The sequence below is a fragment of the Chiloscyllium punctatum genome, chromosome 37 (assembly GCF_047496795.1).
Source record: "Chiloscyllium punctatum isolate Juve2018m chromosome 37, sChiPun1.3, whole genome shotgun sequence".
NCBI classification, from domain to species: Eukaryota; Metazoa; Chordata; class Chondrichthyes; order Orectolobiformes; family Hemiscylliidae; genus Chiloscyllium; species Chiloscyllium punctatum.
The window spans coordinates 1,163,552-1,187,327 of NC_092775.1; the positions used below are offsets into that span (position 1 = coordinate 1,163,552).

A 23,776-nucleotide genomic window follows, 5' to 3' on the forward strand; every position below is an offset into this window, starting at 1 on the left:
CACGGGGAAATTAGTTTTATTTCAGGACTAAGTAAACTTCTCAAAATAATAATTGGGGACAAAAATTTATAGTTACTTGGGATGAATGCAGGTTAATTGAGGGAAACAGCATGGAATTGTTGAGACCAAACTGTGCTTTAATAACTGGGGAGTTGTGTGTTTTTTGAAAAGGTAGCAGAGTGGATTAATCAGGGTAATACTGTTGGGTACTATTGCACACAGACCTCCACAAGGCATTTGATAAAATACTGCACAACAAACGTGGAATCAAAGAGACAGTAATTGACTCAGTGACAGAAACCAGAGTAATGGTAAATGTAGTTTTGGGCTGGAGGATGGTTTGTAATGGAGTTCCCAAAGAGTTGGTTTTATACCTTCTGCTTTTCCTGATATACACAGGGCTCACTTACAAAGTTCAGTTGATACAAAGATTGGAAGCACTGTGAACATGATGGGGATTGTGGAGGAGATGAAGAATGTGGGGAAAATCCAGAGCAGAAAGCTATAACCTTAAAATCAGAGCCAGGCCTTTCAAAAGTTCCCAAAGTGGAATTGGAGTCTCTATTTCTCAATAAGCAACTGAGACCAAGTATACATTTCAAACCTGAGATTGAGAGATTGTTGATTAAGGGGGACTAAGGGTTACAGAATCAAGTTGGGTGAATGGAGTTACAAGACATCCACCATGATTTATCTGAATGACAGAAAATGTTAGAGGGCCTGAACAGCCTCCGTTTCCACCTTGTGTTCAAATCTCTGGTTCATTTTGAAGGGGATCAAAGGTTATGGGGAGAAGATAGGAGAATGGAGTTAATAAACCTATCAGTGATGATCAAATAGAACAGCAGGTTTGATGTTTCTATACCTTATGGTCTAAATCCTTGATGGATGAGGATCTGTGTTCACAGGCAAAGAACAGATCATTCCATCCAAATATAATCAAACTATGCAGCAAACTGCCATTTCATTTATTTATGAATGATGTAGTGCTTTTAGAGTACAGACAGTTGTCTGTTATAAGCAATGTTGTTGTTGAAAATGACACTAGGGCTCCACTTGTCTTCCAGGAGTCACCTGTGAAGTCTCCTCTTCGTGAACAGATTGGTACAAGGTATCAATGCTGTGACATGATGGTATCCAAACCCAATCCACTGCTGACACTAACAGGTTGCACTCTATCATCTCCTTGCTCACCCTCAACTTGATTCCTGCTGCATCCTAAGGCTCAGTACCAGTTCGTGCAAGTTATCATGAAACGCATGTCATCCACCATCTTGCCCCCGAGGGGTATTTGGGGAATGTTGCCAGGCTCGGTTTGGCCTTGTGAACAGAGGGGAGCAGCTGGCTCTGGTGTAGTCATCTCCATTTCTCTACCCAGTGTTCCCTGGCTTGGGTCGGCAGCTTCTTTGTGTTCGTTGCTCTGCTCTCCACCCATTGGCTGTTAAGGAATTATGTCAAACCACAACATTAGTTAAAATCAATAAACATTGGACAAGAATTAGCCAAATTTATTTCTGCCAGTCATGAAGGTTCCTCTCTCCTACTGCTGACACCAGTGCATGGTCCCGACACCTTGGATGACAGCTTTTAAACTGTTTCTTCAGGTTTCCCACTCAAAACACAAGGCTGGCTCGTAACAGAGAGGTGGTGGAGGGAGGGAAGAAGCAGCTAGTGACATCTTTGAAGGTCTAATTTGGGGTTGCGTAGGAATTAAAGAGGAATGGAAGGGAGAGACAGTTAGAGATGGTGTAGTTGTAGGACCACATGTGGTTTGGAAGATCGTACGGGTGGGGGGCAGGTAAGAGGCTGGTAAGGAGGGCTTCTGAAGAAGGGCTTATGCCCGAAACGTCGATTCTCCTGTTCCTTGGATGCTGCCTGACCTGCTGTGCTTTTACAGCAACACATTTTCAGCTCTGGAATATGGAAAGGGTCAGGAATCTAACTTCACGCACAGCAGATAAAGGGACAACTCTGAGAAGGGGGGGGGGGTCGGCAGTCTGCAGGACTGAGGGTGTTGTACTTAAATACACACAGTACAAACAAGGTAAATGAGCTTGTAGCACAGATTGAGATTGGCAGGTTGTGGGTATCACAGAGACATGGCTGCAAGGGGATCAAAGCTGAGAACTGAATATTCAAAAGTACACGTCCTAGTGAGAGGACAGGCAGATAGGGAGAGGGGATAGAGATTCCTTGTTAGTAAGAACTGAAACTAAATCAATAGCAAGAAGTGATTTAGGGTCAGAAGGTGTAGATTCTGTGTGAGTTGAGTTAAGTGTGATGAAGCTGCTCTTTTAACAAGGTTATGTTATCCTTAGATTTTTTTTTAGGGAGGTCGTAAAAGACACAGACTCTGAACAGTCAGGGGATTTAAGGGTTTCAGGGCCAGTTTGATAATAGCTAACAGATACTGCCCTGGGCAGAAGGCTTTCAAATTTAAATTTAAAAACACTTCTACAATGAAAGGGGAGTGGCCTGTTCTCCCAGCTCAACTTTTCTCTGTTTTGGTTTGGTTTTTATGAGTAGTGTTATTCTGTATTCTGCTTTCTTGTTTGTGTTCATTATTGAATGAAGCAGACCCTGATGGGAGTTGTATACAGCCTTCCTTGTATATGGGGCAGAAAATAAAGCAGGAGATAGAAATGGCATGTAAGAAAGGCATTATTACAATAATGATGGGGGACTTCAATATGCAGGGGGACTGGGAAAGTCACGTTGGTAGCAGATTTCAAGAAAAATAACTGAAAACAACAAATGCTGGAGATCACAGTGGTTGGCCAGCAACCATGAAGAGGGAGCAAGCTAACATTTCAAGTCTAGATGACTCTTCATCAGCTCTGAAGAGTAGTCTAGGATCAAAACTTTAGCTTGCTTTCTATCTCCATGAATGCTACCTGACCTGATGTGATCTCCAGCATTTACTGTTTTCAGTACAGATTCCAGCTTTGGCAGTAAATTGCTCCAAGAAAAGAAATTTGTGGAATGTCTACAAGGTGTTTTTTTTGGAGCAGCTTGTGGTTTAGCCAACTAGAGAATAGGTTATTCTGGATTTGGTAATGAGGTAGACTTCATTAGCGAGCTTGAGGTAAAGGAACAGCTAGGGACTGGCGACCTTACACGATAGAATTCACTCTGCAGTTTGAGAGGGAGACGTTTGAATCAAATGTAATGGTATTACAATGAGGGAAGAGCTGGCGGAGCTGATTGGAAGGGGAGGCTAGCAGGGAAGACTCAATCGTGTTACCATTTTATCTGATTCCAGCTTGTCTCTGTCTCAAACTGCAGGGTGAATTCTATCATGTGAAGGTTACTGGGTAACCTTCATTACCATCATTTCCTACTAATACTGACTTCCTTCAGTCCTTCACTCTCACTAAACCCTGTGATTCCCATTATTTCTGGTAGGCTATTTGAGTCTCCTTTACAAACACAGAACCAAAGTATTTAGCTCTTTAGCCATTTCTTTCTTCCCTATTATAAATTCCCATGTTTCTGACTGTGAGGGACCAACATTTGTGTTCACCAACCTTTTTCTCTTTACACACCTATAGAAACATTTACAGTCAGTTTTTATCTTCCCCACAGCTTACTCTATTTTCCCTGTTTGCATCAATTACTTTGTCCTCCTTTGCTCAATTCTAAATTGCTCTCAATTCTCAGCTCTGTTGTTTTATTTCTGACCAACTTGTATGCCTTTCTTGGATCTTATACTATTTCTCATTTCCCTTTGGCCACCCTTCCTGTTATCTTTGGTGCCAGACAAGAATGAATGAACAATCGTTGCAGTTCACCCTGGGTGCATTTTGAATGTTTGCCATTGCCTTTCCACCATCATCTGTCAAAGAAACATTGCCCAACCTAGCATAGCCAACTTGCACCTCATATCATCGGAGTTTCCTCTGTTTAGATTCAGGGTTCCAGTCTCTGAATCAACCATGTCACTCTCTACCTTGCTGAAGAATTCAATCATATTCTGGTCATTTATCCCCAAAGGCCTTTCACAACTGGATTGTCAACTATTCCTTTCTTATGAACTAATACCCAGATAGAATGGCCTGTTCTCCAGTTGGTTCCTCAATGAATTGGTCGAGAAAACCATCCATATACACTTCAGGAACTCCTCCTTTTTGGTATTGTGACTAATTTGATTTTCCCAATCTATTTGCAGATTAAAGTCTCCTATCATTACAGATGTTCCTTTATTGCCTGCATTTCTAATTTCTTGTTTAATGTTATTCCCAACGTCATGTATACAGTTTGGGTCGATGTCCAACTCCCACTCATGTTTTTTGCTGCTTTTGCTGGATTTGGTAATGAGTAATGGGGTAGACTTCATTAGCGAGCTTGAGGTAAAGGAACAGCTAGGGACCTGTGACCTTACACGATAGAATTCACCCTGCAGTTTGAGAGGGTATTTCTCAGCTCTACCCATTCAGATTCCACCTTGTCAGAATTAATATCCTTCCTCACTATTGCATTCATTTCTTCTTTCAGCAGCAATGTAATTCCACTGTTGTTTCCTTTCTGTCTGTCCTTCCTATATAGTGACTACTTATGGATGTTCAGTTCCCATCCATGGTCACCCTGCAGCCGTGTCCCTATAATCCCAACTACATCATCACTGTTTTCATCACATTGTGCGATTAATTCATCTGTGCAGTAAGGCACAAAATGTCTGCTTCGTGTTATTTTTTTCACTGTGTCCTAGATTGATCTTGACCCTTGGTTTCTCTGCGTCACTTTTCTGATTCCCCTTTCTGATCTTTGTTCTTGACCTTGAATCCTCTTCCTCTGACTCCTTGCATAGGTCCCTTTTCCTCTGCCGTTTTAGTCCCCACACTGTAGGAAACACTGTCCCAGGACATCAGTTCCGGTTCTACTCAGGTCTAATCCATCCAATTTATACTAGTCTCATCCTTCTCCAGAATCAGTCCTAATGACCCCAGGAATCTGAAACCCTTCCCCTCCATACCATCTCTTATGTGGCTAGCTTTGCGCTGACTAGCATGTGACAAAGACAGTAATCCTGAGCTCACTACTTTCAAGCTCCTACTTTCCAAATTACCTTCTAACTTGGCTTTCATTCTGCTTTTTGGACCTTATCATTTTCTCATCTATGGCGTTTATACGGACGTGTGCCATGACCACTGGCTGTTCACCCTCCCTCTCGAGAATATCCTATAGCCACTCTGACACATCTTTGATCCTAGCAACAAGGAGGCAACATACCATCCTGGAGTCTTGTTTGCAGCCACAGAAAAACCTTACTATTCCCCTTACAATTGAATTGCCTATAACTATTGCACCCCGATCTTCCCCTGCTCACCCGGGCAGCACCACCAACTGTGGTTCCTCAAATTTGGATGTTGCTATTTTCCCTAGAGAAGTCATTCCCTTTGACAGTATCCAAAATGGTACATCTGTTCCAAAAAACAGAAAATACAGCAACGCTCAACAAGTCTGGTAGCATCATGGAGAGAAAACAGAATTAATGTTTTGGGTCCAGCGATCCTTCCTAAAGGGATCTTTCTCCACAGATGCCAGTCTGCTGAGCTTTTCCAGCAGTTTCTGTTTTTGTTTCTGATTTCCTACATCTGCAGTTCTTTTGCTTTTTATTTGGTGTATCTGTTTGACAGGAAGAGACCCCACTACCCTGCCTGCCTAGTGCCCTTACTCTACCTGGTCGTCACCTATTTCCCTCCTTGCTGTGAAGTTTCAGCCTGTGATGTGACCACCTCTCAGTACATACTCACCATGATTCCCTCCTCCTGTGGATACTCCACAGTGTCTCCAGCTGCTGCTCCAGTTCTGAAACAGCAGCTGGAGACAGTTCCTGCACACATGCTGGTCCCAGGCTCAGGGAATGGACCCAATTCCCACAGAGAGCAGGAGGAGCACACCATGGGCTTAAACTCTGCTGCCCTCATTTACCCTTATAAATTAAACCTTTTGGAAGACGTTGAATATTAAATGCCTCGGCTCTTTCATCTCTGGTCCTCAATACTATAGAATACAAACCACAAAAGACGCTACAAATTTTAAACCAAAAAACAAGAATCAAAACTCTTCCCCAATGCACCACATTCCTACTGTTCTCCAAATTCCCAAATATCCTTTGGCTGTGTCTCACTCAGGATGTGCTCTGTACCATTTTATAAATTCTTTAGTACTAGCTTTTAATATCTTCCCTATGACAAATGTGAAGCTAAATGGCCTGTAATTTCTGGCTATTTGTCTTCCTTCCTTTTTGAATAAAGGAATTACATTTTGTTTATTCTAATGGAACCTTCCTCAAATAGAATCATAGAGTCACACAGCATGGAAACAGGCCCCTCGGTCCAACCAATCCATGCCAACCATAATCCCAATTAAACCTGGCCCACCTGCCTACTCTTGGTCCATATCCCACCAAATACTTCTTATTCATGAAGTTAGATAAATGTCTTTTCAAATGTTGTAACTGCATCCATCACTTCTTCTGGAAGTTCATTCCACACACAAACCACTCTCTGTGTAAAAAAATTGCCCCTCATGTGTCTTTTTAAAATCTTTCTCCTCTCATCTTAAGATATGCCCAGTCTTGAAATTCTCCACCCCGAGGGAAAAGGCACCTTATCTATACCCCTCATTATTTTATAAACCTCTGTCAGGTTACCTCTCAACCTCCTACACTCCAGTAAAAAAAGTCCCAGCATATCCAGCCTCTCCTTATAACTCAAACCTTCCATACCTGGCAACATCCTGGTAAATCTCTTCGGAACCCTCTCCAGTTTGATAAAATCCTTCCTATAACTGGGTGACCAGAACTGGACATAGTACTCCAAAAGGGGCCTCACCAAAGTCCTATACAACTTCAACATAACGTCCCAACTCCTTTACTCAAAGGGCTGAGCAATGAAGGCAAACATGCTAAACACCTTCTTAACCACCATATTTATATATGAACCCCTGGGTCTCTCTGTTCGTGAACACGACCCAAGGCCCTACATTTAAGTGTATGTCTTGTCTTTATTTCTTTTACCAAAATGCAGTACCTCACATTTATCCAAATTAAACTCCATTTGCCACTCTTGAGCGCATTGTCACAATTGGTCAAGATCTCTTTGTAATCTCAGATAACCTTCTTCACTGTCCACAATACCACCAATATTGGTTTCATCCATAAACTTACTAACTATGCTTTCTATATTCTCATTTAAATCATTTATATAAATGACAAACAAAAGTGGAAGCGGCACTGATCTCTGTGGAACACCGCTGGTCACAGGCTCCAGTCCATAAAACAACCCTCCACCATCACTCTCAACCTCCTGCATTAAGCCAATTTTGTATCCAATTGGCAAACTCACCCTGAATTCCATGTGATCTAATGTTACTAATTAGTCTACTGTACGGAACCATGTCAAAGGCTTTCCTAAAGTCCAAGTAAACAACGTGTACCAGCTTCACCCTCATCAATCTTCTTGGTTACTTCCTCAAAAAACTCAATCAAGTTTGTGAGACATGATTTCCCTTGCACACAACCATGCTGCCTATCCCTAATCATTCCTTGCCTCTCCAAATGCATATAAATCCTATCTTTCAGAATCATTCCAACAACTTACCCTCCACCGATATCAGACTGACAAGGTCGATAGTCCCCAGGCTGCTCCTTACATCCTTTCTTAAACAAAGGCACATTTGTCACTCTCCAGTCATTCGGGATCTCATCTGTCGTTACAGACGATATACAGACGACATATAGACGATATACATCTGTCGATATAGACGATATACATATTTCTGCAAGGAGCCCTGCAATTTCCTCCCTAACTTCCTACAAAATCCTGAGATACACCAGATCACATCCTGGAGATTTATCCAACTTCATATTTTTGAAGACCATCAGCTCTTCCTCCTCTGTAATGTTAACTGATTTCAAAACATCAATATTTATTTCCCCAGTTCTCTACCATCGATTTCTTTCTCCACAGTAAAACTGATGCAAAATATTAATTTGAAATCTCTCCCATCTCCTAATTCAACACAAAGGTGACCTCTTTGATCTTTAAGGGGACCTACTCTCTCTCTTGCTTTTAATGTACTTGTAGAATCTATTTGGATTATCCTTAACTTTACTTACCAAGGCTATCTCACGTCCTCCCTCTGCCTCCTGACCTCCTCTTAGGAATGCCCCTATATTTTTTATACTCTTCAAGATATTAATTTGAACATCGTTGTTTGTATCTAATATATGATTCTTCTTATTCTTGTTGTGGTTCTGTTCGACGAGCTGGGAATTGTGTTGCAGACGTTTCGTCCCCTGTCTAGGTGACATCCTCAGTGTTTGGGAGCCTCCTGTGAAAAGTTTCTGTGATCTTTCCTCCGGCATTTATAGTGGTTTGTATCTGCCGCTTCTGGTTGTCAGTTCCAGCTGTCCGCTGCAGTGGTCGGTATATTGGGTCCAGGTCGATGTGCTTATTGATTGAATCTGTGGATGAGTGCCATGCCTCTAGGAATTCCCTGGCTGTCCTCTGTTTGGCTTGTCCTATAATAGTAACATTGTCCCAATCAAACTCATGTTGCTTGTCATCTGAGTGTGTGGCTACTAAGGATAGCTGATCGTGTCGTTTTGTGGCTAGTTGGTGTTCATGGATGCGGATCGTTAGTTGTCTTCCTGTTTGTCCTATGTAGTGTTTTGTGCAGTCCTCACATGGGATTTTGTACATTACATTGGTTTTGCTCATGTTGGGTTTCGGGTCCTTCGTTCTGGTGAGTTGTTGTCTGAGAGTGGCTGTTGGTTTGTGTGCTGTTATGAGTCCTAGTGGTCGCAGTAGTCTGGCTGTCAGTTCGGAAATGCTCTTGATGTTTGGTAGTGTGGCTAGTCCTTTGGGTTGCGGCATGTCCTCGTTCCGTTGTCTTTCCCTTAGGCATCTGTTGATGAAATTGCGAGGGTATCCGTTTTTGGCGAATACATTGTAAAGGTGTTCTTCTTCCTCTTTTTGCAGTTCTGGTGTACTGCAGTGTGTTGTGGCCCTTTTGAATAGTGTCTTGATGCAACTTTTGTGTGTGTTGGGGTGATTGCTTTCATAGTTTAGGACTTGGTCTGTGTGTGTGGCTTTCCTGTATACCTTTGTGGTGAATTCTCTGTTCAGTGTTCTCTGTACCATCACGTCTAGGAATGGGTTGTCCTTTTCTTCCTCTCTAGTGAATCGGATTCCTGTGAGTGTGGCGTTGATGATCCGGTGTGTGTTCTCTATTTCTGTGTTTTTAATTATTACAAAGGTGTCATCCACATATCTGACCCAGAGTTTGGGTTGAATTTGCGGTAAGACTGTTTGTTCTAACCTTTGCATTACCCCTTCCACTATGAGTCCAGAGATGGGTGAGCCCATGGGTGTGCCGTTGATTTGTTCGTATATTTGGTTGTTGAATGTGAAGTGTGTTGTGAGGCACAAGTCCAGTAGTTTGAGTATGCCGTCTTGGTTGATAGATTCACCGTCCTGTTGTCTGTTCTGTATGTCCAGCACGTTGGCTATTGTTTCTCTGGCTAGGGTTTTGTCGATAGAGGTGAACAGTGCCGTTACATCAAATGAGACCATGGTTTCTTCCTTGGCTATGTGTATATTTCTGATGATGTCCAAGAATTCCTGTGTTGACTGTATTGAGTGTCTGGATCCGCTGATCAGGTGTTTCAGTTTCTGCTGTAGTTCTTTAGCCAGTTTGTGTGATGGTGTCCCTGGTAGTGATACTATGGGTCTGAGTGGGATGTCTGGTTTGTGCACTTTAGGTAGTCCATAGAATCTGGGGGTGTTGTTGCTTTCAGGTTTCATTCTTTGTAGGTCAAACCTGGTAATCTGTCCGTTTTTTTGTAAATTCCTCAGTGTGTTGTTTATCATATTGGTGAGCTGTGGGGTGGGGTCAAACTCCCTCTGGTAGGTGTTGGTATCTGCAAGTAGTTGTTGCGCTTTTTGGATGTAGTCTGCTTTGTCCAGGATGACCGTCATTCTGCCTTTGTCTGCTGGTAGTATGATTATGTTCTTATCGTTTCTTAGTGATTTCAGTACTTCCCTCTCCTTGGTGTTGAGGTTATGTGTTTGTCTTTTCCTTATTATCAGAGGTACAATACTTTGTCTCACTGTTTGTTGTGTCTCTTCTGTCAGTCCATTGTTCCTTAGTGTACATTCTAGTGCTGCTAGGAAGTCTGCTGTCTTGGTGTCCCTGTGGTTGTAGTTGAGTCCCTTGGCCAGTATTGTTATTTCCGTGTCTGTGAGCTGTCTGTGGGAGAGGTTTCTAACCCAGGTGTGTGTTGTGATGTCCTCTCTGTTGTGTGTTAGTTTGGCCATTTTTTCTTTTAGTGCCTTTTTTTTGCGGTGTGTGGTCCTGTTCTGCCCTATGGTGACGGCCTGTTCTATGGTTCGGTCCATTCCTGATTGGTGGTTTTTGAAATTAACGATCTTTGGCGCACAATTTCTTGTCTGTATTTGTGAAGTCTGTTGTGAGCGTCTGTAATCATTACCTGGATCATCCTGAATCCATTCTGTCTGGCTGTGTCCCTGGCTTGTGGGTTGTTGACTGGTGGTCTGTATCTGACGCATGGTGGAAGGATTCGATTCTTTCGGCATTCATTCAGGAACCGGAGTTGTTCGTATGTGGCGCTTAGGCGGTTGGCACAGGATTCCCATTTCCTGGCTTGTCTTAGCGTCTCTCGCCCGTAGGTGTTCAAGGTTTGTGAGAAGATTTGTAGCTCGGGTATACAGGAAAGCTACACACACAGACCAAGTCCTGAACTACGAAAGCAACCACCCCAACACACACAAAAGAAGTTGCATCAAGACACTGTTCAAAAGGGCCACAACACACTGCAGTACACCAGAACTGCAAAAAGAGGAAGAAGAACACCTATACAATGTATTCGCCAAAAACGGATACCCGCGCAATTTCATCAACAGATGCCTAAGGGAAAGACAACAGAATGAAGACATGCCACAACCCAAAGGACTAGCCACACGACCATACATCAAGAGCATTTCCGAACTGACAGCCAGACTACTGCGACCACGGGGACTCATAACAGCACACATCCCAACAGCCACTCTCAGACAACAACTCGCCAGGATGAAGGACCCGATACCCAACATGAGCAAAACCAATGTAGTGTACAAAATCCCATGTGAGGACTGCACAAAACACTACATAGGACAAATAGGAAGACAGCTAACGATCCGCATCCATGAACACCCAACTAGCCACAAAACGACACGACCAGCTATCCTTAGTAGCCACACACGCAGATGACAAGCAACATGAATTCGACTGGGACAACACTACTATTATAGGACACGCCAAACAGAGAACAGCCAGGGAATTCCTAGAGGCATGGCACTCATCCACAGATTCAATCAATAAGCACATCAACCTGGACCCAATATACCGGCCACTGCAATGGACAGCTGGAACTGACAACCGGAAGCGGCAGAGACAGGCCACTATAAATGCCGGAGGAAACATCACAGAAGCGCTTCACAGGAGGCTCCCAAGCACTGAGGATGTCACCTAGACAGGGGACGAAACGTCTGCAACACAAATTCCCAGCTCGGCGAACAGAACCACAACAACGAGCATCCGAGCTACAAATCTTCTCACAAACTTTGATCTTCTTATTCTTGACTAGAACCTCAATAAATGCAGGGAAATTTGGAAAATTATAATGTTCATCTCTCAAACCAAACTAATTAATGGCTATTGATCTTTTTATGATTTGTTTGATCACATTTTCTAACCCAGGGCATCAAGACCAACTGAAGAACCATTAATGCTGCTCCCCTAAGACATAACAGAGCACAGACTGAGGACTGAAGATGGGGTTGACTACTATGGTCTGTCTGGCTCAGTTCCAAGTGGATAAAGGCAGTGAGAAGCCAAGATCACATTCTGCACTAACAACTGAGAGGCTATGGATGTGTGTGGAGGTAGCCCCAGCATTATCCTCTGCCAGGATAAGAAACTTCCAATCTTATCGCAGCTTGAGGTAGGATTTTTCAGGAAGATGGTGTGGTAATTTTGCTTCTCAGATGGAAAGATGTAATCTATTCCCCCGAGCAGTTCTTCAGTAATGGGAATTGCCATTTACTGGAACCGAAAGCTTTCTCGTACGTCACACCAGACTAAGTGACCACACCTGTGCCTGACATCCTTGAAACAGAATCTGAAACAAGGAGAAGGACACTGAACCAGGTCTTTATTTTTATTCCAGTCATTTTTTTTGGGAAGAGGATAATTACTCACCATTAGATCCCATAGGTCTGGGTGTAACAAAAGCAAAATGTTCTGGATGCTAGAAATCTAAAATTCAGATAGAAAGTGCTGGAGAAACTCAGCAGGTCTGGCAGAATTTCCGAAAAAAGAAACAGAGTTAACATTTTGAGTTTGATACGTCTCTTCTTCAGAACAGACTTCAGGCAGACCAGACTCGAAATGTTAACTTTGTTTCTGTCTTCAGAGAGGCAGCTAGACCTGGTGAGTGCTTCCAGCATTTTCATACTTTCTGTAATGTTAGGACAGTGTGAGGATAGACTGAGGCATCAGTTCTGCTGTCTATCTAGCTATCGACATCTCCTCACACGAGTCAGGGTGACAGTGGGCTGCAGAAAGCCTACCTAATATTTACTCAGAATCCAGGCATGTACATATTCAGCCCTCTTGTGGTTATCAATTGAGAGACTGCAAATAAAGTATGCGTTGCAGCCAGTTTTCTGCAAGATTTAGTTCTAAAGTCACCAGAAACTAGGTTAGCATTGTCTGAAACCAGATTACAGACAGTACAGATTTCATTCTGGAGTTGAGTTTATTCCCAGATCCCAGAGATAAAAAGACAGTGTTTAACCAGCTGCACAGCCAAATCCCCTTACTCCAGCTTTCCTCAATCAGTTAAAACAATGCCTTATGTGACAGCTACAAGCTCACAGTCCACTAACAAATTATATCAAACCTTCAACAGAAAAGCTGCATTGAACACCATGCCAAAAATATTGGTTTCTCATCATCCGTCTGCTGCTGTCAATTTCACTGGGATTACAGTTGTCAACAGACTACACTGATATTCATCCTCACACAGTCCCTTTTCTCTCAAAAATGGAATGATAATCTGGTGTCTGGTACAACTTCCTGGTCACTCTTCCAGGTGTCCTGTTCAATGAAAATTGGTCACTGGAAAATCTAGTTCAACAGGCACCGGTCATTCTCTCCGAAGTCTTGTTCAATGGATGCTTGTCAGTCTCTTAGACCATTCTGAAGTGGCAACAGTCATTTGGAAAAATGGTCATATTGTTATGGATCCCTCATTGCCATCCAGAAAACCTGGTTATGGCCAAACACTTAGAATGGACAAAAAGCTCTATTTTGGCAGCAGCCAGTCGAGCTATTGCGTAGCGTGGGTGGATTGATCTTAACATAATACAAAATGAGAAATTCTCAGAGATACATCAGTTATATTCTAGGGCAGGTCACATACATAGGACTTGTGTTCCACTGAATTGCAAAGATTAAGGGATAGTCCAATTGAGGTGTTTAAGATGATTAACGGATTTGACAGAATAGACGGAGATATGTGTGTGTGTGTGTGTGTGTGTATGTGATGTGGGGGTGTTTGTGTGAGTGTGTGTATGTCTATCTATGTGCGTGATGTGGGGGTGCCTGTGTGAGTGTTGGGGTATGTGTGTGTGTATGTCTATCTATGTGTGTGATGTGGGGGTGTTTGTGTGAGTGTTGGGGTATGTATGTGTGTATGTCTATCTGTGTGTGTGATGTGGGGGTGTTTGTGTAAGTGTTAGAGTGTGTGAGTGTGTATGTGTATCTATCTATATGTGCGATCTGGAGGTATTTATGTGAGTGTTAGGTTGTGTGTGTGTTTTCTTTGTGTGTGCTGTATCTGTCTATCTGTGTGTGTGATGTGGGAGTGTTTGTGGAAGTTTTGGGCTGTGTGTATCTATCTATGTGTGTGATGTGGGGGTGTTTGTGGGAGTGTTGGTGTGTGTGTGTGATGTGGTGGTATGTGTATGAGTGTTAGGGTGTGTGAGTGTGTATGTGTATCTGTCTATCTGTGTGAGTATCTATCTATATGTGAGATCTGGGGGTGTTTGTGAGAGTGTTGGAGTGTGTGTGTATCTGTCTGTCTATATGTGTGATGTGGAGGTGTTTGTGAGAGTTTTGGGGTGTGTGTATCTATCTGTGTGTGTGATGTGGGGGTATGTGAGAGTGTTAGGGTGTGTGAGTGTTTATGTGTATCTGTTTATCTGTTTAAAATCACACAACACCAGGTTATAGTCCAACAGGTTTAATTGGAAGCACACAATCACCTGTTGAAGGGCGTCGCTCCGAAAGCTAGTGCTTCCAATTAAACCTGTTGGACTATAACCTGGTGTTGTATAATTTTTAACTTTGTCCACCCCAGTCCAACACTGGCATCTCCAAATCATGACTGTTTATCTGTGTGTATCTATCTATATGAGAGATCTGGGGGTGTTTGTGGGAGTATTGGGGTGTGTGTGTGTATCTGTCTCTCTATGTGTGCATGTGTGTGTGTATGTGTTATGTGGGGGAGTTTGTGAGAGTGTTAATATGTGTGTGTGTGTCTGTGATGTGGCGGTATGTGTATGAGTGTTAGGGTGTGTGAGTGCGTATGTATATCTGTCTATCTGTGTGAGTATCTATCTATATATGAGATCTGGGGGTGTTTGTGAGTGTTGGGGTGTGTGTGTATATCTGTCTGTCTATGTGTGCGTGTGTGTGTATCTATCTATGTGTGTGATGTGGGGTTGTTTGTGTGAATGTTGGTATGTATGTATGTGTGTGTGTGGTGTATCTGTTTATCTGTGTGTGTATCTGTCTGTCTATGTGTGTGTATCTCTATCTATGTGTGTGATGTGGGGGTGTTTGTGTGAGTGTTGGGATGTGTATGTGTGTAATGTGGGTGTGAGAGTGTTTGTGTGTGTGTGTGTGGTGTATTTATCTGTCTATGTGTGAGATGTGGGGGTGTTTGTGTGAGTGTTGGGGTGTGGAGTGTGTATCTGTCCATCTACGTGCGTGATGTGGGGTATGTGTGTAAGTCTTTGAGGAAAAAGTGAGGACTGCAGATGCTGGAGATCAGAGCAAAAAATGTGTTGCTGGAAAAGTGCAGCAGGTCAGGCAGCATCCAAGGAGCAGGAGAATCGACGTTTCGGGCATGAGCCCTTCTTCAGGAATCCTGAAGAAGGGCTCATGCCCGAAATGTCGATTCTCCTGCTCCTTGGATGCTGCCTGACCTGCTGCGCTTTTCCAGCAACACATTTTCTGCTATGTGTGTAAGTGTTGGGGTGTGTATGAGAGTGTGTGGGCATGAGTGTGGGTGTATGTATGTATCTATCTACCTATGTGCGTAATGTGGGGGTGTGTGTGTGAGAGTGTTGAGGTGTGTATGAGAGTGTTGGGGTGTGTATGAGTGTGTTGGGGTGTATGAGAGTGTTGGGGTGTATGAGAGTGTTGGGGTGTGTATGAGTGTGTTGGGGTGTATGAGAGTGTTGGGGTGTGTATGAGTGTGTTGGGGTGTATGAGAGTGTTGGGGTGTGTATGAGAGTGTTGGGGTGTGTATGAGAGTGTTGGGGTGTATGAGAGTGTTGGGGTGTGTATGAGAGTATTGGAGTGTGTATGAGAGTGTTGGGGTGTGTATGAGAGTGTTGGGGTGTGTATGAGTGTGTTGGGGTGTATGAGTGTGTTGGGGTGTATGAGTGTGTTGGGGTGTGTATGAGTGTGTTGGGGTGTATGAGTGTGTTGGGGTGTGTATGAGTGTGTTGGGGTGTATGAGAGTGTTGGGGTGTGTATGAGAGTGTTGGGGTGTGTATGAGAGTGTTGGGGTGTGTATGAGAGTGTTGGGGTGTGTATGAGAGTGTTGGGGTGTGTATGAGAGTGTTGGGGTGTGTATGAGAGTACTGGAGTGTGTATGAGTGTGTTGGGGTGTATGAGTGTGTTGGGGTGTGTATGACTGTGTTGGGGTGTGTATGACTGTGTTGGGGTGTGTATGAGAGTGTTGGGGTGTGTATGAGAGTGTTGGGGTGTATGAGAGTGTTGGGGTGTGTATGAGTGTGTTGGGGTGTATGAGAGTGTTGGGGTGTGTATGAGTGTGTTGGGGTGTATGAGAGTGTTGGGGTGTGTATGAGAGTGTTGGGGTGTGTATGAGAGTGTTGGGGTGTATGAGAGTGTTGGGGTGTGTATGAGAGTATTGGAGTGTGTATGAGAGTGTTGGGGTGTGTATGAGAGTGTTGGGGTGTGTATGAGTGTGTTGGGGTGTATGAGTGTGTTGGGGTGTATGAGTGTGTTGGGGTGTGTATGAGTGTGTTGGGGTGTATGAGTGTGTTGGGGTGTGTATGAGTGTGTTGGGGTGTATGAGAGTGTTGGGGTGTGTATGAGAGTGTTGGGGTGTGTATGAGAGTGTTGGGGTGTGTATGAGAGTGTTGGGGTGTGTATGAGAGTGTTGGGGTGTGTATGAGAGTGTTGGGGTGTGTATGAGAGTACTGGAGTGTGTATGAGTGTGTTGGGGTGTATGAGTGTGTTGGGGTGTGTATGACTGTGTTGGGGTGTGTATGACTGTGTTGGGGTGTGTATGACTGTGTTGGGGTGTGTATGAGAGTGTTGGGGTGTGTATGAGAGTGTTGGGGTGTGTATGAGAGTGTTGGGGTGAGTGTGTGTGTGTGGGAGGTGGGGGGAGCGGGGGAGGCATGGAGTGACGTAGCAATTCCTTACGTACAAGAGATTAGAAATCAGGAAGTCTCTACCGCAAAGTCTCTGCTGAGGCTGAATGTGGAGGGAATTCCATAGCTTGGGATCCATGCAGCTAAAGGTTTGACTGTCAAAGGAAGAGAAGTTAAAATCAGGAACGCTGAGGCGCCAGAATCAGAGGGATATATGTATTATAAAAGGTAATGATGCTTGAGATGATAGCAAGGTGCAATGGCTAGTGGGATTTGCTGGTCACACAACTGCTCAATGGGGAGCTAGTGTAGATTAGTGAAAACTTTCCTGCCCACTCCATCAAGCTTCCCTCTCTCTCCAAGTTTATGTCTATCTCTTTTACTACTTTCCAGGCTTTGAATCCTTTGCAAGTTTTGAACTTGTGCCATGTACCAAGTCTGAATCACTAATATTTATTAAAAACAACAGGATTGTGAAGTCGAGTGTATACCCTCCTTCCCCGGTCACTAAACCAGTCAGTGACACAATGGTTCCTTTCTTCATTCTTCAGATAATTTTGCACCAGTCACATAGCCAACAGTATTAGAATGACTTCAGATACCCTGCAATTCCGTGTCAAATTACTCAAACATATTGTTCTCGATTAGTAATCCATGATTGTCCAAGTGGGTAAATTTGGAGGACAGTACAAAATTCCAGCTTTCAGATGACACACAATAGTAGCAACTGGTAAGGAAGGCATTAACAGACTGTCTGAGCACAGGGACAGATGGGAAGACAGATGGCAACTGAAATTTAAGATGAAGCAGTATGAACTCAGGGATTTTGGACTGCAGAAACTATGTGGTGTAAGACTGTAGAATGGTATTGCTTCTCTGACAATTAGTCAATTCCTCAGCACTGTCTCCCCAGAAATGCATCACTCCTTCAGCACTGACCCTCTGACAATGCCATGTTCCCTCAGTACTGACCCTCCGACATTGCGCCGCTCCCTCAGTAGTGACCCTCCGATATTGTGGCACTCCCTCAGTACTGACCCTTCGACAGTGCAGGACTCCCTCAGTAGTGACCCTTCAACAGTGCGGCACTCCCTCAGTACTGACCCTCCGACATTGCGGGACTCCCTCAGTAGTGACCCTCTGACAGTGCAGCACTCCCTCAGTACTGACCCTCTGAAAGCGCAGCACTCCCTCAGTACTGACCCTCCGACAGTGCAGCACTCCCTCAGTACTGACCCTCTGAAAGCGCAGCACTCCCTCAGTACTGACCCTCCGACAGTGCAGCGTTCCCTCAGAACTGACCCTCCGACATTGTGGCACTCCCTCAGTACTGACTCTCTGAAAGCGCAGCACTCCTTCAGCACTGACCCTCCGACAGTGGGGTACTCCCTCAGTACTGACCCTCCGACATTGCGCCACTCCCTCAGTAGTGACCCTCCGACAGTGTGGAGCTCCCTCAGTACTGACCCACCGACAGTGCGGCGCTCCCTTAGTACAGACCCTCCAATACTGCGGCACTCCCTTAGTAGTGACCCTCTGACAGTGTGGCATTCCCTCAGTACTGACCCTCTGAAAGTGCAGCATTCCTTCAGCACTGACCGTCTGACAATGTGGCACTCCCTCAGCACTGACCCTCTGACATTGTGGCACTCCCTCAGCATTGACCCTCCGACAGTGCGGCACTCCCTCAGGACTGACTCTCTGAAAGCGCAGCACTCCTTCAGCACTGACCCTCCGACAGTGGGGTATTCCCTCAGTACTGACCCTCCAACAGTGCCCGTTCCCTCAGCACTGACCCACCTACAGTGCAGCACTCCCTCAGCACTGACCCTCCGACAGTGCAGTGCTCCCTCAATACTGACCCTCCGACATTGCACCGCTCCCTCAGTAGTGACCCCCCGACAGTGTGGAGCTCCCTCAGTACTGACCCACCGACAGTGCGGCGCTCCCTCAGCACTGACCCTCCGACAATGTGGCACTCCCTCAGCACTGACCCTCTGACAGTGCGGCACTCCCTCAGCATTGACCCACTGACAGTGCGGTGTGCCCTAACTCTCGTTGGTGCAGCAATCTCTTTAAAGTATTGAGTGTATCTCTGGTATATGTGGTCCTCTTTCTGGAGTTAGACCGGAGTTAAACCAGGAGTATCTAGACTGAGAAGGTGTTATGTGATCCTTCCTTTCCATAAAATTTTCAATGAAGATGGAGTGAGTTCCCTCAAAAACACATCGGTAGATGCGACAAAGAAATAATAGGAACATCGCATGGGAGCTGGAATTTGTGCAATATTGGGATCAGTGTGATTTTCACAGAATTATAGAAAAGTGCAGCTCTGGTGGAGGCCATTGAGCCCTTCATCTCATGCTGGTTCTTTGATAAATTTCTCCAGGTAGGCCGAGTGCCCTACTTACTTTAAGTTTCTCCTTTTCAACATTTAATCCAGAACCTAAATAAATACAGAACAGGAACAGGCCCTTTGGCCCACCATATCTGGTGCCGACCATGATACAATTCTAAACTAATCCCATCTGCCTGCACATGATTCGTATCCCTCTATTTCCTGCCTGTTGGTGTGTCCAATTAAATGCCTCTTAAATGTTGCTGTCATCTCCCCTGGCAGTGCTTTCCAGGTACCTACCACCTTCTGTATCAAAACCCTGCTTCACTGATGGTTTACTCTCAAACAGAGCAACACCCCATATAATTTCTCCAGTTCCTGCCTAATACTGTTGTAATCATCGTTTCCCCATTTAGCACTTTTACCTGAGGACGACTCTTATCCTTATCCATACCTATTTTAAAACTTATGGAATTATGACCACTGTTCCCATAATGCTCCCTGAGTGAAACCTTGAACACATGGCCAGCCTCATTCCCAGTACAAGGTCCAATAGGGCCTTTCCCTAGTTGGACGACCTACAAATTGTTTCAAGAAACCCTCCTGGATGCACCTAACAAATTCTGCCCCATCTAAGCCACTGACTAAAGGAGTCCCTGTCAATATTTGTGAAGTTAAAATCACCCACCACCACAACCCTGTTTTTTGTTTCATCTTTCTATAAAGTGCTTACATATCTATTTCTCTAATTCCTGCTGGCTATTGGGAGGCCTATAGTATAACCCCATCATAGTGACTGTACCTTTCTTATTCCTGACCTGTACCCATATGGCCTCACTAGATGAACCCTCCAAAATGCCCTCTCTCAGTACATCTGTGATATCACCTTAATTTGTAATGCAATTTCCTCAGCCCTTTTACATCCCTCTCTATCACACCTGAAACATCTAAACCTGGAACGTTAAGCTGCTAGTCTTGCCCTTCTCTCAGCCAAGTTTCTGTAATGGGTACAACATCATGGTCTCATGTACTAATCCAGGCTCTATACTCATCTCCTTTATTTGTTACACTCCTTGCATTAAAATAAATAACCTTAAGACTGCCAGTCCCACTGTGTGTATTAACCTGGTCTTGCTGGTTCTTCCTATTAGACTAAATTGATTTAAACCTTTACTTTCTCCTCAATCACATCATACATCAACCACCTTTCATAACTGGATGTGACAGGTAAATAGTCCTGTTTGGTGTCTTCACCAGGTTAACACCTCATCTTCAGGTCTGCCTGGTGCTGCTCCTGACGTGCCCTCCTGCACTCTCCATTGCACAGGGTTGATCCCCTGGCTTGATGGTCATGGTAGAGTGGGGGCAGGGGTATGCTGGGCCAAGAGGTTATATTATGATTCTCCACCTTATGGACACCCAGGTATAATTTACAGATCTGTTTGAAATCTATCCCATTTAGCACAGTGATAGTGCCACACAACACGATGGAGGATATTCACTCATCCTGATACTATCCTCAACAGATATATCTGTGGTAGACAGGTTGATGAGGATAAGGTCAAGTATGTTTTTCCCTCTTATTGGTTCCCTTACCACCTGCTGAAGATGCAGTCTAGCAGTTATGTCCTTTAGGACCCATCCAGTTTGATCAGGAGTGCTGGTGCTGGGCCACTCTTGGTAATAGACTTTGAAATCCCCCACCCAGAGTACATCTGTGCCCTTGCCATCCTCAGTGCTTCCTCCAAGTTTTGTACAACATGGAGCACTGATTTCTTAGCTGAGGGGGAGTGAGAAGGCTATACATGGTAATCAGCAGGTTTCCTTACTTGTCTTTGATCTGAAGCCATGAGAATTCAGGAGGTCCAGAGTCAATGTTAAGAACTCCCAGAATTACTCTCTCTTGACTGTATATCATGGTGCTGCTACTTCTGCTGGGGTGTGTCCTACCCAGTGGGACAGGTCATTACAGGGATGGTGATGCTGGTGCCTGATATGACTGTGTGAGTATGCCAGGATGTTGCTTGACCAGTCTGTGAGACTGCTCTCCCAACTTAGACACTTGCTCCCAGCTGTAGGTAAAGATGTTAATACCCTCAACATCCTCACCAATATAAACTTCACCAAAGAAGAGAACAACCGACTTCCCTTCCCGGACATTATAGTTGAACACAAGGCCAACGGTAGGCTCCACCCCAGCGTATACAGGAAGGCCACCCACACAGATCAAATACACAATTACAACAGCAACCATCCCAACACCCACAAACAAAGTTTCATTAGAACACTGTTTAAGTGAGCTGTAACACACTACAGCACCCCAGAGCTGCACAAAGCTGAAGAAAAACACATATACAGCGCCTTCAAAAACAATGGCAACCCAAAAAGCATAGTCCACCAGTACCTACACAACAGGAAACACAACATGTCCAGATACACTGGCCATCCTGCCATACATCAAGGACATATTGGAAATGACCACCTGACCCCTAGATATCATGGTAGCCCACAAACTACACTATGACAACTACTAACGAGTACAAAAGACCAGGTTGTAAGTTTGCTCTCTGAGCTGGAAGGTTTGTTCTCAGATGTTTCATCACTGTGCTAGGTAACATCATCAGTGAGCCTCCAATGAAGCGCTGGTGTTCTGTCCCACTTGTTATTTATGCGTCTGGGTCTGTGGTGGTGAATGATATCATTTCCCGTTCTTCTTCTGAGAGATTGGTAAATGGGGTCCAAATCTACATGATTGTTATGGAGTTTTGGTTTGAATGCTCGAGTGAAATTAATTTTGTATCTTTCACCAATCTACAAAATTTTATCGATTGGTTTTCAGGCTATCCAATATAATAAATATCACAGAAGAGGGAAGTTATCACCTAAATGTTCTAGCTTACATTTCTTTACAAGAGCTTAACGCTGAAATATTAACCAATCCACAGACACAGAGTGTTTGCTTCATTTTCTGCTGACTTATGTCACAGAGGCTCCACATCAATTTCAAAATCCTGTTGATTTCTGATGTGTCTGGCTTTAAACACAGAACTGTTCTTATACAAGTCAAAAATCACACAACACCAGCTAATCATCAAAATTCTTGACATCAATAGTAGAAAAACTAATGGAGGCCATAATATGAGATAAGGTAAATATATACTTACAGAAAAATAAATTAATACTAGATAGTTAACATGACTTTGTCATGGCAGGTCATGTTTGACAAATTTAATTGAGTTCTTTGATGAAGTGACACAGAAAGTGGATGAAGGTATGCTGTGGATGTTGTATATTTGAACCTTCAGAAACCATTTGATACAGCACCACATGGCAGGTTGGGCAGCAAATTCAAAATGTTTGGGATTGATGGATCGTTGACAGCAACGATTAGAATTTGGCTACAAGACAGGAAACAGAGAGTAGGCATAGACAGGCATTGTTGTGGTTCTGTTCACCGAGCTGGGAATTTGTATTGCAGACGTTTCGTCCCCTGTCTAGGTGACATCCTCAGTGCTTGGGAGCCTCCTGTGAAGCGCTTCTGTGACCTTTCCTCCGGCGTTTGTAGTGGTTTGAATCTGCCGCTTCCGGTTGTCAGTTCCAGCTGTCCGCTGTAGTGGTCGGTATATTGGGTCCAGGTCGATGTGCTTATTGATTGAATCTGTGGCAGATTCAAACCACTACAAATGCCGGAGTAAAGATCACATGGGATTCAGGGAGAGCTTGCTAATTGGATACAAAATTGACTTGATGGTAGAAGACAGAGGGTGGTAATGCACATTTTTTTTGGACTGAAGGCCTGTGACCAGCAGTATTCCACAAGGATCAATACTGGGTCCGCTTTTGTTTGTCATTTATATAACTGATTTGGATGAGAATATAGGAGGCATGTTTAGTAAGTTTGCAGATTACATCAACATTGGTGGTATAATGGATAGTGAAGAAGGTTATGTAGTATTACAAAGAGATCTTGCTCAATTGGGGCAATGGGCTGAGGAGTAGCAGATGGAATTTAATTTGGATACACGTGAGTTATTGCATTTGGTAAATCAAACAAGGGTAGTACTTATACAACTAATGGTAAGGCCTTGGGTAATGTTGTTAATTAGAGACCCAGATGTTTGGGTGCATAATTCTTTGAAGTTCACATCACAGGTAGACAGGCTGGTTAAGAAGGCATTTAGCAGACTTGCCTTCATTCAGACCTTTGAGTATAGAGTTGGAACATCATGTTGAGGACATTGGTGAAGCCTTTTCTAGAGGACTGTGTGCAGTTCTGATCACCCTGTAATAGGAAGGATATTATTAACTGGATAGGGTTCAGAAAGATTTACCAGGATATTGCTGGGAATGCAGGTTTTGAGTTATAAAAATAGGTTGGGGATTTTTTCAATGGAATGTAGGAGATTGAGAGGTTTATAAAATCATGAGGGGCATACAATAAGGTGAATATAAAAGGTATTTTCCCCAGGGTAGGGGAGTTCAAGACTAGGGGACATATATTTAAGGTAAGAGAAGAAAATTTTTAAAAGAACACGAGGGGCACTTTTTTACAGACAGTATGTGGGATGAACTTTGAGAGAACGTGCTGGATGTGGGTCCGTTTAACGGACATTTGGATTTGTACATGAGCTGATTTACTGACGGCTCTTGCCTGACTCTGAAGCAGCTCGCTCCGCGATTCCTCACGCCGGAAGGTCAATGCGGCAATTTCCGGTTTGTGTCGGGGCGGGGCCGT

At 44.0% G+C, this 23,776-nt stretch overlaps 1 long non-coding RNA gene across 1 annotated transcript; it reads right to left on the reverse strand.

Annotated features, from left to right (window-relative positions):
- LOC140462793 (uncharacterized) lies at positions 1-23,770 on the reverse strand. The gene is made up of 2 exons (XR_011954537.1): positions 23,693-23,770; positions 1-1,438 (listed from the first exon to the last, which is right to left on the reverse strand). It is a non-coding gene; the product is annotated as an uncharacterized lncRNA (long non-coding RNA).
- Between the last annotated feature and the right edge of the window lie 6 nt (positions 23,771-23,776).